Here is a 16,551-nt window from a genome sequence, read left to right as displayed (position 1 = left end):
AAATCTTTCGTTTGCCTCTTGGTAACTGTAATGACAAGGCTATTCCAGAAGGGGGTGATAGTTTCAAAGACACAAAAAAAAGCACTCTGACCAATTTGAAGCTTTCGATAATACAGTTGCGAAGAAAAGTGGTGTTTTCTCTTCCATAGATTTAAGTGCTTAATGGTCTGTCTGGATAAAACTGGGCATTAGACTCTTAGTTCTGTAAATTTGTTTCTTGAAGCTTTGCATTAAAATCTCTTAGAGGGTATGTGGTGTTAGCAAATGTGACCCATGGCAATGATTCAGTGGTTTTAATACATATATTCAGAAATAGGCATACCTAGTAGGTTTCCCATGTTCTACCAAGAGGTAAGAGTTCTCTTACTTTTGCTGGGGGGGGGAGGCAAAACAAAACCAGAGACTTCGAATTGCTCAAACGATAGCACTTTTTGGACCCTTATATCACCTGGCTCTGGTAAAATGGAATAGTAATAAAAATGAAACCTTTACAACGGACGCTGTTAGCTGCAAGAGGAAACAAGGTGTGATTATTTTTCTGAACAGCTAACAATGCAAGAATTATTTTTGCATTCCTTTGTGCTTGCAGGAGATTCGTCTGAAAACCTAGGCACTTAGAAGCTAACAATAAGATTAGGCTCTTCTTTTGCAAGCTTTCCGGGAACAAAAGGTAAAAGTAGCTTTTATAGTTCAAAGGAGCTAAGGCCTCAGGTGTAATTTATCCCAAGATACACCAGACTCACAACTACTTATTTGTCTTAAGAAAAGCTTGATGAAACCTTTTCATCCAGAAAAGCACACTGGGCAAAAGATGCTAAATGACTACAGTGGTATCTCTGGTTAAGTACTTAATTTGTTCCGGAGGTCCGTTCTTAACCTGAAACTGTTCTTAACCTGAAGTACCACTTTAACTAATGGGGCCTCCAGCTGCCGCCGCGCGATTTCTGTTCTCATGCTGAAGCAAAGTTCTTAACCCGAGGTGCTATTTCTATGTTAGCTGAGTCTGTATCCTGAAGCGTCTGTAACTTGAAACGTCTGTAACCCGAGGTACAACTCTACTGGACACCACAAATGGCTTCTGGACAATTCTGTACCATTTTAATAACAATAATAAATAATTTATTATTTATACCCCATCCATCTGGCTGGGTTTCCCCAGCTACTCTGGGTAGCTCCCAACAGAATATTAAAAACACAATAAAACATCAAACATTAAAAACGTCCCTAAACAGGGTTGCCTTCAGATGTCTTCTAAAAGTCAGATAGTCATTTATTTTCTTGATAACTGAAGGGAGGGTTCCACAGGGTGGGCGCCACTACCAAGAAGGCCCTCTGCTTGGTTTCCTATAACCTCACTTCTCACAGTGAGGGAACTGCCAGAAGGCCCTTGGAGCTGGACCTCAGTGTCTGGGCTGAACGATGGGGGTGAAGATACTCATTTAAGTATATTGAGCCGAGGCCATTTAGGACTTTAAAGGTCAGCACCAACACTTTGAATTGTGCTCGTATACGTTCTGGGAGCCAAAGTAGGTCTTTCAGGACCAGTGTTATATGGTCTCAGTGGCCACTCCCAGTCTAGCTGCTGCATTCTGGATTAATTGTAGTTTCCGGGTCAGCTTCAAAAGTAGACCCACATAGAATGCATTGCATTTTAAAGAACGTTGGTCAGTATTCAAATAGTTGTATAAAGGTAAAGGGACCCCTGACCATTAGGTCCAGTCGTGACCGACTCTGGGGTTGCGGCACTCATCTCGATTTATTGGCCGAGGGAGCAGGTGTACAGCTTCCGGGTCATGTTGCCAGCATGACTAAGCCATTTCTGGCGAACCAGAACAGCACACGGAAACGCCATTTATCTTCCCACCAGAGCGGTACCTATTTATCTACTTGCACTTTGACGTGCTTTCGAACTGCTAGGTTGGCAGGAGCAGGGACCGAGCAACGGGAGCTCACCCGGTCGCGGGGATTCGAACCGCTGACCTTCTGATCGGCAAGTCCTAGGCTCTGTGGTTTAACCCACAGCGCCACGCACATCCCATAAAAAATAGTTGTATACATAGACAGAAAAGAGAGTTAACCCTATAACAAATAGCCCTATTATTATTTATTATTATTTGTATACTGCCCTTCTTCTGAAGATTATAGGATGTTTATCCTGTAATTTACCTATGAGATTAGGCTGAAAGGCAGGGACTGGCCCAAGACCACCCAGTGAGTTCCATGGCCAAGTGGAGAAATGAACTACCTTATATTCGAATCACTAACCCACACTGGCTCACATCCATCTCACTAAATATCCATATTGATTTTAAATTGTCTTTTATTGCTTTTTTGGTATGTGTGTGTCTGTGTATAAAATACAATAAACAAGAAATAAATAGCCGTTTATGAGAAATAAAAGCAGCAATAAAAAAACACCACACAGCACCTAGCACTGTGCATTACAACAGGCAGAGAAATCAAGCAGTCCAAAGACCCTCAGCAATTATCAAGAGGTCCGTGGCTTTCAAAGTTTGGGAACCACTCATGCAGGTCATAAGCAGAGAGGGAAGGGACATGAAATGAAAGCAAAGGATTGGCTGGGTGCAGAGGAATGGTGGGGAAACCACTAGGGGAAGAAGGCTCAGAGCCCAGGGAGTGGTGGTGGGACAAGGATGAGTAGTCCGAGGAAGAAGAAGAAAAAGACTGTGAAGAGGAGTTGTCAGAAGCTTATTGAGATGGGAGAGTCTGTGGAAGAAACAAGTCCAGATTCAGAGGCCGAAGCAAGAGGGTGGGAGGAGAGAGACCATGAAGCATAGGTGGGTCAGGCTTGCGAAGAGGCTGAGGTGTCTTCCCCCTCCTGATCTGACATGCTCCCCTTCCCCCTTGTCTCCCAGAACCAGAAAAGGCATTAAAAGGGTAGATGAGAGGTTGGCCACACACAGGGACAGTCTCTGATTGCTTGGGGGGAAAACCCTAGAGAGAAGGGAACGTAAGCGGCATTTCAGAGGTGGGGACCTCCAGTCTCAGAAACTGCTTCATGAGGGCAAGGCCTATTGGAGATCAACGGCTGTACTCATTAGGCCTGACACTCCAGTGCAGATCTTGTTGTTGCTAATAAAGAGTCAGATTCATAGAATTGTAGAGTTGGAAGGGACCACAAGGATCATCTCATCCAATCCCCTGCAATGCAGGAATCTTTTGCCCATCGTGGGGCGTGAACCCAGGATCCTGAGATTAAAAGTTTACTGACTGAGCTATTTGGACTAACTCCAACTTGCACAGTGTGATTTACTGCTGGCTCACTCCTAACACAGAGATTAGAGGTCAGGGCATCAGAAGAAGAATTGTCTTTTTTCAGATACTGTGGTACCTTGGTTTACGAACTTAATTGGTTCTGGAAGTCCGTTCTTAAACCAAAGCGTTATTAAACCAAGGTGTGCTTTCCCATAGCAGCGGGGGACTCAATTTACAAATAGAACACACACAACAGGAAGCGAAACATGTTCTGCTTCCAAGGCAAAGTTCACAAACCAAAACTCCTACTTCCGGGTTTGCAGCGTTCTTAATCCAAGTTGTTCATAAACTAAGCTGTTCTTAAACCAAGGTACCACTGTACTTTTTAAACCACTGCAGGGAGCAGGTGGTAAGAGACAAGTGCAGATGTCAGAAGGCAGAGTGTTCCACAGAAGAGGAATTCAAATGCAGATCCTTTAATTTTGTAGCTGAAGTATTTTTAACAGAGAGGTGGTAACAACAATGTTTTTTTATATATATACCTCTATGGGGGGGGGGAATTAAAAACTCCACTAACATACTAACCCATTTCCTGACCACCAAATTAAAGAGAATTCCTGCCTCTCCTTTAAATACTTGGTGCAATTTCAAGCACAGAATGGCAAAGCACAATGTGAAGCTTATATTTACGAAGCTTTGTAATCATTCCGTGAAGTTCAAGATGTTTGGCAGAGCTCTGGAAAACTTAGGAGGCAATAAAAGGTTACCAGCAAGAATGCAGAGCAGCCTTGTATGGTAACAAAATGTACACTAGTACATATTTCAAGAATACGCTGTGTCTCTTATATCGAGGGTTGGGCTGTTGTATAGTTGTAAAGCTCTTGCTGCTTAGGAGGCACCACAAAGTAAATACTCCTTTGAGGAGGGTGGGTGGGAAGAGTTTATTAAATAGCCACGAAGAAAACTGTGAACACTCGGGATGGTTTTTCTGCTTGCTGAATCATTTGCATAAAAGCCCCAATAGAAATTAATGTAGTTTCAAATTGTTTTCAAACACTAGACTAATGTGGTACAACAATGGGATATGAGAGTAGTATGGACCTCACATCTTTCAACACACTCCTACTTGATCTCCCACTGTAATACATCCTTGGATTAGTACTACATGGGGCTCTGCAAAGAGCCAAGTGTTGAAAAACTACAAGCTATACAAAATGCAGAACTTAACTGCCCAGGGTTCCCCAACCCTTTTAGGCTCATGGGCACATTTGGGTGGGTGCCACCCCCCTTCTCTCCCCTCTCCTCCAGATTAGGATTTCTCCCCATCCTTACTCCCAAGTAGGGCTGGAATTCTAACCCCAGGGTGGATCTATACACGGGGGGGGGGGGAGGGTTTGCTATAAATAAATCAGAAATTAAATTGTTATAACAAAAGGGGGGTGGAACCCGCTATGTAAAAACCACATAGACAAATTTTTTGCTCTCCGGCGCCATCTCATGTTGCATGTTTATAATGCATTCAAAACATTGGTTGTTTTTTTTTTACTAATGTAGCTGAGTCCCAGCTTAATTGGGAGTAAGGCCCATTGAATTCAACACTTCAGTAGACGTGGTAAAGATTGTGCTGTGTGTATATGATTGCAGCCTTAGTTCCAAGTATGTGTTGCATGCAATGAATCCAACAGGATTTACTTCTAAGCAGGCATGCATTGGCTTATAATGTAAGTGTCCTTAAGCTAAATTTATTTGTTATGTGGAGTCTTAAAGTGTATGAATTATATCGAAATGGAAACCAAAGCATTTCTTGTCTAATCCTATTACTAGCAGGTTGGTTGGTAATTATCACAGTGTTTTCTTTTCCAAATATGTAGAAGTATTTGTTAAACCTCAACAATATTCTGTTGCACTCATGTTCCACATAAGAGGTGGTTTTGGGGTAGTGTGACTGGTTCAGCCACTACAATGGTGCTGAACAGAGTGTAAGAGGCAGGGAACACTGAATTTTAGCATCAGACTGAAATGTGAGAGCCCACCGTCAGCCACTGTCCATATGTGAATTGAAGGCGTATAATACTTTTCTTCTGTTATCTTCTCTTTGTCCTTTCTTATTTTCCTTCTGTAACCCCCCTTTCTTATAATGTTAAAACTTCAAAAAAATTATATGAAAAATAATTAGCAGGTTGTGGATAGTATACAGCAGCCTATAATAATAATAATAATAATAATAATAATTTATTATTTATACCCCGCCCATCTGGCTGGGCCTCCCCAGCCACTCTGGGCGGCTTCCATAACGCCTATGGCGTTAATTACTTAAATAGTGTTACAGATTGGGGAGGACTCCCCCTAAACCATAGAAATTAATAAATGCCTAGGATTTTGATTATTTGGGATATAAAAGGAGAAATACAAGTTGCAGAGGGATTCCTAGGCTAGCCTTGCCTATGCAAAATGACCTGGCTAAGCGAGGGCTATTAAGAAACAACATAGGGCCAATGAAAGTCATTGACAATGCAAGAGAACTGCCCCCCCTTGCCCTGAGGTGTGAACAGGGACTGGGAGTTTGGAAGATTGTCAGGGTAACTGGGTGTGAGGTGTCAGGGAAAGAAAGTTTTCGGCAGGGTGTTCTAGGAAGAAGAAGGAAGACTGGGATCCATCTTGAGAAGGTTGGCTGAAGGCTGGTTGTGCTGCTGTGGAGTACAAGCCCCACTTGAAATGACCATGCTGTAAGATCTGGTCTCCCTCCATGCAGATTGAAGGTGTAAATAGGTGGATAAATCATATTTCTGCCGTATCTCAGTTCTCCAAAGGAACACAGACCCTAAGTGAGTGCCCAGAACCCTCTAGGATCCTGCTATCACTTGGCAGTGAGTAGGGGTGGCACACAGCTTTTGTAAAAATAGAAACCCCCAGTTTTGTGCTCAACACAAACATAAGTGGTTTCAGAATGCTGCCAGCAGCTTGGTAGTCAATATGAGAATGTAGCTTTAAAAACATTTCAGGAAATCATAGTTCATTACATACTAGAAATCTAAAATACATTTGCGACCAAATATGTTTATTGCTATGGATTGCAATAAAGCAGAGGATAAGTAGAAAATATTTTAGATAACTTACAGCGCAATCCACATCTACTCAGAAGTGAGTCCTGTTGAATTTAATAGTTGATATCTTTCGAATGCTGTGTGGTCCTCAGTGTCCTTAATCATAAACGATATTCCTTGTGAGACAAAACAGCCTACTAGAGGAATGTGCTATGTATTGACCTAACTATGGGTCAAAATGATTATTAACCCTTACTTAGCATATTTTCATATATAAATTCAGTGGTAGGAACTTACTTTTTCATATATAATTCAGGTTATTAGTCAACTAACAGGTTTACTACAATGAAATATTAAAACAGCATGACACCATCACAATATCACAATAAAGCCTAGCAGAGGTCATCATGTTGAGAACTGAACACTTGAACTTTCATGAATTCCTTCATACTTTGCTATGCCTGGACTGTGCATCTCTTCTAAAACCTACTGAATGTATCACAGTGAAAAAAGGAGTAATCAACTTTCTTCACTTGAGTTGATCACTCTGTTGGTTATTTCTCCCTTTGGGAAGTTATAGATGGGACTGGTGCACCTTTTTTACTTGGCAGAAGATTCTGTTGTACGTTTCTGAGCACAATTCAAAGTGTTGGTGCTGACCTTTAAAGCCCTAAACGGCCTCGGTCCAGTATACCTGAAGGGGCATCTCCACCCCCATCATTCTGCCCGGACACTGAGGTCCAGCTCCGAGGGCCTTCTGGCGGTTTCCTCACTACGAGAGGTGAGGTTACAGGGAAACAGGCAGAGGGCCTTCTTGGTAGTGGCACCTGCCCTGTGGAACACCCTCCCAGCAGATATCAAGGCAATAAACAACTATTTTACTTTTAAAAGACAACTGAAGGCGGCCCTGTTTAGGGAAGTTTTTAATGCCTGATGCTGTATTGCTTTTAATATTTGGTTGGAAGCAGCCCAAAGTAGCTGGGGAAACCCTGCCAGATGGGCGGGGTATAATTATTATTATTATTATTATTATTATTATTATTATTATTATTATTGTTGTTGATTGCACTGACAGCATGGACCGCAAGTGAAGAGAGGAAAAAAATTTGGATTCCGTCATGCTTAAATGTGTTATTTTTTGTGTCTGCAAAACTGGCAGTGAAGGCTGGTGCTCATTGGGACTGAGGAGGCAGAAAGCAGGGAGGCCCAAGGGTGGGTGAATTCAGAGCCAATGACAGGCAGAGCCGATTAATTCTTCTTTTGTCCTCCACTCAGCCTCTTCCTCAATTACTTCTACAAACGGCAACGCTGAAGCTAAAGAGGAAGCTGATAGCCACTGCCACCCCTGGCCCGGCTGTTACAGTGGTGCCTCGCAAGACGAAATTAATCCGTTCCGCGAGTCTCTTCGTCTTGCGGTTTTTTCGTCTTGCGAAGCACGGCTATTAGCGGCTTAGCGGCTTAGCGGCTATTAACGGCTTAGCGGCTTTAAGAAAAAGGAAACAAACTCGCAAGAACTCGCAAGACGTTTCGTCTTGCGAAGCAAGCCCATGGGGAAATTTGTCTTGCGGAATGACTCAAAAAATGGAAAACTCTTTCGTCTAGTGAGTTTTTCGTCTTAGGAGGCATTCGTCTTGCGGGGCACCACTGTACTAAGAAAGCAGGTTGGTGGGGAATGAACGGTAGTGCTGCATTTGCACTAATGGACAACCTCCACTGAAAACTGGTGAATGTCTAGGATAATGTGACCGAACAAGGGAGAGACCTTTGCCTCAACTTTGTTTTCAGGCCATTATTTTGCATAGAGAAGCATACACAAAGAGCCGTGTCCACTCAAAACATTGGCCTGCATTTTTGTTACTTTTCTTTGCCAACATCTTATCTTTCCTGTGCTCATACCCCTGTGTCAAAATGTCTTAACAAACTAACCTGCTTCCCCCTGATAGATACCTATTCCAGTCACGCCCTTCCCGTCAGTGTTTGTCTAGGCAACCGATAAGGGGAATGACTCATCTGAAGCCCAGAGTCTCTGGGCTACTCCTCAATACGCATAGAAATCTGAGCAAGCACTTCAACAAAGTACATATTTCCCCCCCTTTTTTTTTTGAATGATGAATGCCCCCCCCAAGATTCATATAGGTGGCGATTGCATCTCCTGTGCAATAATGGGGTTTGGAAGCCAGTTCCAAAGTTGGCCTTACCATGACAAAAGGTGTTGATGGCCCATGTAAGAGGAATCTTGAGCCTGGGCAGACAGATGCTGCCAGGGTAAATGGGTGTGAGGTGACAGAAAAAGAGTGTTTTTAGCAAGATGTGCTCAGAAGACGTGGGTGGCGCTGTGGTCTAAACCACTGAGCCTCTTGGGCTTGCTGATTGGGAGGTTGGCAGTTCAAATCTCCGCAATGGGGTGAGCTCCTGATGCTCTTTCCCAGCTCCTGCTAACCTAGCAGTTCGAAAGCACACCAGTGCAAGTAGATAAATAGGCACCACTGCGGCAGGAAGGTAAACGGCACTTCCATGCGCTCTGTTTTTTGTCACAGTGTCCCGTTGTGCCAGAAGCGGTTTAGTCATGCTGGCCGTGTGACCCAGAAAGCTGTCTGTGCACAAACGCCGGCTCCCTCAGCCTGAAAGCAAGATGAGCGCCACAACCCCATAGTCACTTTTGACCGGACTTAAACGTCCAGGTGTCCTTTACCTTTTCTTTCTTTCTTTCTTTCTTTCTTTCTTTCTTTCTTTCTTTCTTTCTTTCTTGCTGAGAAGAAGAAAGTAGAGAACAAAGTCTGAGATCCATCTTGAGGAGGTTGGCTGAAGGCTGACTGGGAAAGATGTAGCACCCTACTATTTGTCAAACCAGCCCAGTATTTTCTAACCTGCTCTTCAAGGTCCCCAACAGAAGTATTTCACATCATGTGCTAATAAATGTGGATTTGGGATTTCTTTCTTCTCCTTGTGAACCAACATGGCTGCTTCTGCTCTTTAGCTGCTCCTTGCAACTGCTGGAGGTTCGAACCTGGTTGAACCCTGCTGGAGTTCAAACTGCTGGGTCTCTGAAATTGCCCAGGCAGTTCTGATAGTTTTAACCATGGTGTGACTTCTGCCAGCAAAATATCCTGTTGGGGAAATGCAGTGGAACGTGTCGTTTTACCAATAGCATGTAATATTATATAGAAACAAGTTAGATTTGTATATGTGAGAGAGTGTTCAATAAAGCACACATGCAAAAACAGAATCAAGTAATCCTTTTTCATGGAAAAAAATGAAGTCTAATTCTTGGTAGGACTGGCATGAGTGGAATGGCATACTGAAGCCAACAAAATCCCACAGAGTTGCATGATATATAGGGTTTTACTGACATCCAGCGCACAATTGAGATCTCTATATTTGCAAACAGATGTTTACCTGTCTACATTTAGCCTCCCTAAACAGGGATACCGTTAACATGGATACGTTATTTGTTTATAGAAATCTTGTTTCTTAGAGTTTATTATCAAAAGGGAGGAGGATTTTCCCCTTCCAAGTTGGTGCAACTTAACCCAGTCAATAAAGTATTCAACCCCATCTCTGACAACACCACCCAAATAAGCCAGATTCCAGACGAATGATTCACAGATAAGCTCAGTCTGATATTGCTGAGAGCTCACATAATTTGCAACATTGACAGCTTCTGTGAAATGGGAATCTCTGAAACAGCTCCCTGGGACACCCTCACATCTTGTCGGCTTCTGAAGCATCTCCTTGTCATGATAACTTATCTTCCTCTGGCACAAATGAGCAATTTGAGAATCTGGATCCACAACTTCCTAGCACCGGAGAAGTATAAAGCATTCAGATTCATGAACAATAAATCTCACCTGGTTTTATTATGCATTGTTTTCATCACAAATGTAATTGCCCCACCTTTGGTTATAACCAGAGGCATAAGTAACAATTTTTGTCTCTTGAGATGGCCCCAACCTTACTGCCTAATAATAAATAAATAAAAATGGGAAGGATGCAATATTAGGTTCCACTAGTTCATTAAAGACATCTTTGAGTCCAGCCACCAATTTTGTGCTCTCACTGGTTTATAAAGCACTGAGGAGTTAATGATTTCTGGGCAGTTTATTCTTAGCCACAACTAAATTCTTTTAGCTCCTTTCTCATTAAGCAATCAGTCTGTAATCCCTGAATGTACTTGGACAGCCTCTTAGCTCTGTCATTCACATTTGCTTCTTGGCCTTTGTAGATGGCTGTCCTTGAAATGATTTCAGCATTCCCATCTTGTCCTCAAATTCTTTTTTGCCCCAACCCAATTTTCACAAAGAGCATTGTAATGTGGCATGATTGTTACTGTTTTTTGCCTCATAGGATATGATGTGTTAAATCTTTCTCGTGATTTGCTCTACAACAAGGGCTTTAAATGGTGGACATTTGACAACACTACAGTGTCCCATTTCTGGGGTGGGGTGGACGGAACTCAAGATGCTTGCAGCAAAGGAATCCTTCATAGATTCGGCACAGATAGGATATGAATAAGACAGGATCAACTTCTGCAGACTTGCAAACCATGGCCAGTTCACACTGCCAAGTGGAACAGACTCTTGTCTACATTTTTGCTTCGGTCTGTTCAATTTTCTGATGCCAACAGTAATTTCACCAGCAGAAAAGGTCACCAAACAGATGGTTCCTTTCTGATCACTCTAAATAAATTTTGAAAAGTCTGATTTGGGGGAGCGGGGAATGGGACGGGAATCATTTGCCAGCTGTCAGGCTCCATGATAAAGGATGAATCAGTTTTTCCTTTTCTAAACAGATAGGTGAATCATCGCCATTATGACCAAGTCTGGCAAGAATGAAAACGTACCTTCTTTGTACAACTAAAATATGACTGCACAATAGATCCTGCCCTGACTCCCTAGTCTAACAGGTGTTCGTGCAGCAAGCCAGCCCAATGCTGCTAATAGATAGCACTGCAGACCAAGCCCTTTGCAGTCATGTAATAAATTGCACACAGTTTCTGTATTCACAAAATAGTTACTGGTGTGGGCAATGGGAGACAGGATTCTTAACTATGAAAATAAAGCCTAAGGAAATAGAACATCCCATACAACCCACCCTTTTGAAGACTGTGTTCATATTACCATATAAGAATGCATTGCAGTTGTGATTTTCTTTGATCATTATGGCTTGCACCCCTACAAATGGGATGTATGTGACACTTGGACTGAAAAAGTGGCCCTTCCTCACATCTCTGTTCTGAAGTGGCTCAGTGGCACCAAAATATTGTTGAACCGCAAATTCCCATCAGCCCCAGCCACCATAGCAAATGGTCATGGATGATGGGAGCTGTAGTCCTCATAGGAGTCCTCATAAGGGAGATGTTCCTGGAGGAAGAACTGTGAGGGAGGAGACTCCATCAGGCAAGGCCTCCTTCCACCTGCCTTGCCCCACCCTCCGGCCCTAGGAGTCCTCATAAGAAGCTGTTCCTGGAGGAAGAACTGTGAGGGAGGAGACTCCATCAGGCAAGGCCACCTTCCACCTGCCTTGCTCTACCCTCTGCTTCTCAATGTGTATTGTATTGTTTATGTACTGTGGCTTGCCGTTGTTTTATTGATTATAGTTTAGATATTATTGTAACTGTTGAGTGGATTTCTGTTTAACTTTTATATGTTGATATTATTATTTTATACTATTCTAATGATTGTTGAATGTTACTTTTTGATGGAGGTTGCCTATTTTAAAGTTATGTTTTATTATCACATTTTTGTATTGCATTAGATTGTTAAATATACATTTTTTGTTTCTTCAGCTTGTAAACCGCCTTGAGTATTGTAAGATAGAAAGGTGGTATACAAATTAAAAATGATGATGATGAATGATGATAGTCTTGCAACATCTGGCTAGCCCCAGGTTTCCCATCCGTGCAGTAGAAGAAAGAGATGGTGGTAATTTGCGGATGCGAAACGTACTGTTAGAGAATATCTTGTTCCAATTGATCTGAAAGTCAACAGTTCAGCTCTGCAGCCCAGTTCACACTGGCTCGTACATTAATTTTATTTCCCATAATTTCATTATATGAATTTACTGCCATGGGAGCAAAGGAGAGAAGGCCATGTTCTTAATTTAAGAAGCATGTAAATATAGCATCTTTTATATACAGATGAGGTTTGGCTTCCCACACAGCAACGTATTCTTAACATGCCAATGTAGAGCACAGGAAAACAGGGTTAAGGTGGTATTTAATCACTGTCACATCTAAACGAATTATTCCGTAATTTGAAATGGCAGGAAAATTTTTAGGAGCTGAAGAATGTGGTGCTGAAGCTAATGATAAGTTCTCTGTACTATAGAAACTAAACTTGATTTGATTCCCCCCCCCCCGGGGGGGTTAGAATTCTTGATATTCTAACTTAGTTGCTTATTTAATATTTCCCTCCCAATCTTTCCTAAGCCCACAAAGTTGTTGCTATTACATTCCTGTACTGATTTGAGTCTTCCTCCGCTCGTACTTATAGAACTATACTTGCACCACCAACACATTACAGAGAACTATCAAGAGATTGTGGGTAACCCTAAGGTACACATAATTTAAATAAATTTGAAGAGGGAAAACAAAGGGGGGAGGCCCCCCAAAAAACCCATATTAACTCAATGGCAAGGAATGATGAAGGAGGGAGTGGAGGAAAACTGGCAACTAGGTAGGAGGGAGAAATAGGGGTAAGGTAATCAACGTACAGTGGTACCTCAGGTTAAGTACTTAATTCGTTCGGGAGGTCCGTACTTAACCTGAAACTGTTCTTATCCTGAAGCACCACTTTAGCTAATGGGGCCTCCCGCTGCTGCCGCACCACCGGAGCACAATTTCTGTTCTCATCCTGAAGCAAAGTTCTTAACCTGAAGCACTATTTCTGGGTTACCAGAGTCTGTAACCTGAAGCGTATGTAACCTGAGGTACCACTGTAATTATTTCTCCTTCCCACTCCATGTGAGTGTCTGCTTGCACACTCGCTCTCTCCTGCCCTCCCTCGAACTCCTGCCTCCTCCCTTGCCCTCTTCACTTTTGACTGTTCCACATTTAGCACATAAATGAGGGGTGGTGAACCGGTGGTGCTCCAGATGTTGCTGAACTACAACTTCACCCATCCCTGACTGTTGACCATGTTGGCTGAGGCTGATGGGAGTTGAGAGTCCAACAACATCTGTAGGGCCACAGGTCCCACCCACCCCCCATCCCTGACATAAATTAATCCGTCCTCTTAAAATTGGGACTGAATATTTAGCATAATACTTGTGGTGGGGGTGGGGAAGGAAAATGTTAGGTGTGATTTATTATTCTTCCTTTAACTTGGCTGCAAAGCTGGTGGCAGACTAGGGCATTTGCCTTTTTGAGGGTGTATTTGTTGGCATGGCAACAGCAGAACCGCCAAAGAATGCTGGAATATAAGGCCATGCCGCATTTTGCTCTCCGACCACCGAAATTTCTGAAGAACATCCTTTGATAGATAGTTCCTTTTTCAGCAGCGTTGTTGCCTTTGTAAACGTCTTTCTGTTTGACCTCAAGGTGTGGTGGGTTTCATCTCACCACTTTCTGAAATAAAGAGTGCCTTCTTCAGCATCCCGAACCTTATGCAGACTAGAGAACATTTTTTGAGGGAAATAGAGAACTAAGTCCCCAAACCCATCAGCCATACAAAAATATCTAGTTAACTTTCATGAATACAGTGGTACCTCAGATTAAGAACTTAATTCGTTCCGGAGGTCCATTCTTAACCTGAACTGTTCTTAACTAGAGACATGATTTCGCTAATGAGGCCTCTTGCTGCCGCTGCGCCACCGGCACACAATTTCCATTCTCATCCTCTCGAGGTAACTCTTCCAGGTTAGTGGAGTTTGTAACCTGAAGCGTTTGTAACCTGAGGCATTTGTAATTCGAGGTACCACTATACTAATAATGGTGCTTTGTTCCATGTACAGTAGCTTGGTTTTTCAACAGCTTAGTTATCAAACGTTTTGGCTCCCAAACGCCGCAAACCCAGAAATGACTGTTCCGGTTTGCGAAGCCACGCTTTGGTTTCCTAATGTTTAGGAAGTCGAATGGACTTCCAGAATGGATTCCATTTGACTTCTAAGGTATGATTGTATATTGGTTAAAAGGGATGGGTGGTGGTGGTGATGATGGTGGTGATGATGATGATGATGATTGCATTTAGAGCTGCTGAGTACTGGACCAATTGCCAGGCACTGTGTATTAGAACTAATCTGAAACAAGTGTCCTCAAATTTGATACTTTGATACTTTTGATACTTTTGATACTTTGCAATTTGATACTTTGATACTTTCTTCCCCACTTTGCTTTGCAAATCTTTGGAGCTTGAATTCTGAAGGCAAAATTTGAACATTATGACTACGAAATGTTGAAATCTGAATGCTTTTGACATCTTGGGTGTTTTTTCTTAGGAAACTTCAAATATAAAATACTAATACTAACTGCTGAATACTAATTATTACAAGCATTTGCTCAATCCTATGTGGCAGGCCTTCAGGTATTTGGAGAGTATTATCCTGCTCCTCCCCAGCCTTCTCTTCTCCAGACTAAACATACTCAGTTGCTTCAACCTTTCCTGATAGGATTTCTCTTCCATACTACTCACCATCTTTGGTGTCCTCCCTTGTTTCCATTAGATCCATTCTATCTCCCTAAATCCTCAGCTCCTAGTCCCACCTTCCTTTCAAAACAGTCGCTGGCCAGCCCAACCAACTATCCTCTTCACATCACAGCAACTTCACTGACAATCTGCTCTACATCTAACCCTTTTCCATCACTAGCCTTGTGAAGGTCACATGAAGTTTGGTTATAGAGATGCATAGCCTATTCCACATAGGCTTGAGATGGGCACCCTGAACCAAAAAAAGGCAATAAAATTTCATCACAGCAACATATCCAATAATCAGTGAGCAGGAATTCATAAATAACAGGTAGCAGGCATGCAGCCTCTCTTATTAAATATTTTATCTTGGAAGGAAGCTGTGTAACCAGCTCCAAACCTGCAAGTTCTCAATTGCTAAGGATTGTCATTTAATTATATCATCACTCAGATATAATTAATCTGCTGCTTTAAATATAGCCGCAGGGATTAACCATGACTCAAATTAATGGCTGTTCTTGTATCTTACGAGACCGACTGGACATTCCTGCTAACTCCCCAGAATGAGAGTTCCTTGAGGACTGTTTAGATTACCCCACTCGCTAGCCTCTCAAAAGATCTTAGCTGCAAAGATTATAAAAAGCTTTGCAATATTCTCCCCTTAGGATACGTTGCGGGGACAGTCTGTGCAGAGTGAATCAATGCCATACGCCAAGCAGTGTTTGTATATGCTTCAATGTATCCAGGCAAAGTCTTTTTAACTTTCCATCCTACGGACGGAGCTGTACTTTCCTGAATGTCAGCCAGGAAAAAATTTGTACATTTGGCAGCTGGACTGTGGGAAGCCTGGTTTAAGACCAACCCAACTCCTGCAGCACAGCCCCCCTCCCCTTTAAAAAATAAAATAAAAGGACAGAGGATTCAAACACCTTCCTTTGTTTCACTCTAAAAAGGAGCAGAAATGGAGCCCCAAGATCCTAATCAGCTTCCATTGTATGAGCTCCAGGCCTTTCCATGAGTGCATTGCATTTCTTGGCAGGCCGGCTCCTTATTATTTTTTCAGATGTAAAACCAATTAGAATGGATTCATTTTTATCAGGGTGTTAATGCTCCAGTGCTCAGGCATTCTGCTGGCGTTCAGCCACCATGGGGGTTGTTGGGGGCTGTTGTTGTTGTTTTTCGGATCCCTGGGGCAATGCCTGACAAATTAAGATAAAGTCACGGCTTAAATGCTCCCCTCCGAAGTGAAAAAAACACACAAAACAGCTTCCTTGTCTCATTAATTGGATGAAGTCAATTTCCATGTTGGTTTTCTTTTCTTTTTCAAACATTAGCACTCCCCATGCAGCCTGGTGGTTCCTCTTGATGGAATGTGAGGGAGAGAAGAACCTGGCTGTCAGGTTTCACCTAAGCTGTTCAGGCTCTTGGAAACATCCTAGTAACAAACAGAGTCGCTTGTCAAACCTGTGGTGTTTCTCTTCAAGGAAGTCCCTCTGAAGAGCTGGAATTTGGCGGAGGAGGAGGAGGAGGAGGAGGAGGAGGAGGAGGAGAAAGGGTGGAAAAATGTCAGTGTTAGGGCAGCACTTTGACTTACCTTAAAGAAACACCCTAAACATTCCAGCCATTGCATCTGCATTAGTCAGCACCATCGAATAGGTGTTGGCCTTTGC

The sequence above is a fragment of the Podarcis vaucheri genome (assembly GCF_965113315.1).
Source record: "Podarcis vaucheri genome assembly, chromosome: 10".
NCBI lineage: Eukaryota > Metazoa > Chordata > Lepidosauria > Squamata > Lacertidae > Podarcis > Podarcis vaucheri.
The sequence above is the reverse complement of the archived record's forward strand: the minus strand, read 5'-3'. Positions refer to the sequence as shown.